We start from the raw sequence: 585 nt of genomic DNA, 5'->3' as shown, positions 1-585 counted from the left end.
AATCAACTTTTGACAATTAGAGATGGGTTGTACTAGGTAAATTTGGGACTAGGTATGCCTGTTCCTAGTATTTAAAAATACGTGATCCAGAAACCTGTTCCACCTAGTCCCATAAAGTCTTATTATTTAGTACGCGGCGTCCAAAAAAACGGAAACGTTTCACGACCCTGCGCGGCGTCCAAAAAAAAAAACAACGCATACTGGCGAGGCGCAACTAAAACGTAAATATTATTTTCCCTTTGGGCGGAAGTACCGCCTCTAGTAGCTACAAGATGAGACGAGCTACCTCCGGTAAACTACCTAGTCCGATAAACTACCTAGTCCGATAAACTACCTAGTCCGGTAAACTACCTAGTCCGATAAACTACCTAGTCCGGTAAACTACCTAGTCCGGAAGACTACCTAGTCCCTGAACCTGTTCCACCTAGTCCCATAAAGTCTCATTAAGCATTACTTTTATATCGTTCGTGTACGCGACACGCGTACAATCTGGTCTTGGACTAGGTACATATTAAAAGTTGGACTAGGTCCGACCTAGTCCGGTAAAATACCTAGTCCCTAAACCTGTTCCAGTATATACGCCTC

The sequence above is a fragment of the Epargyreus clarus genome, unplaced genomic scaffold (genome assembly GCF_041222505.1).
Source record: "Epargyreus clarus isolate Ecla_fem2 unplaced genomic scaffold, WU_Ecla_fem_2.2 ptg000026l, whole genome shotgun sequence".
NCBI classification, from domain to species: Eukaryota; Metazoa; Arthropoda; class Insecta; order Lepidoptera; family Hesperiidae; genus Epargyreus; species Epargyreus clarus.
The sequence above is the reverse complement of the archived record's forward strand: the minus strand, read 5'-3'. Positions refer to the sequence as shown.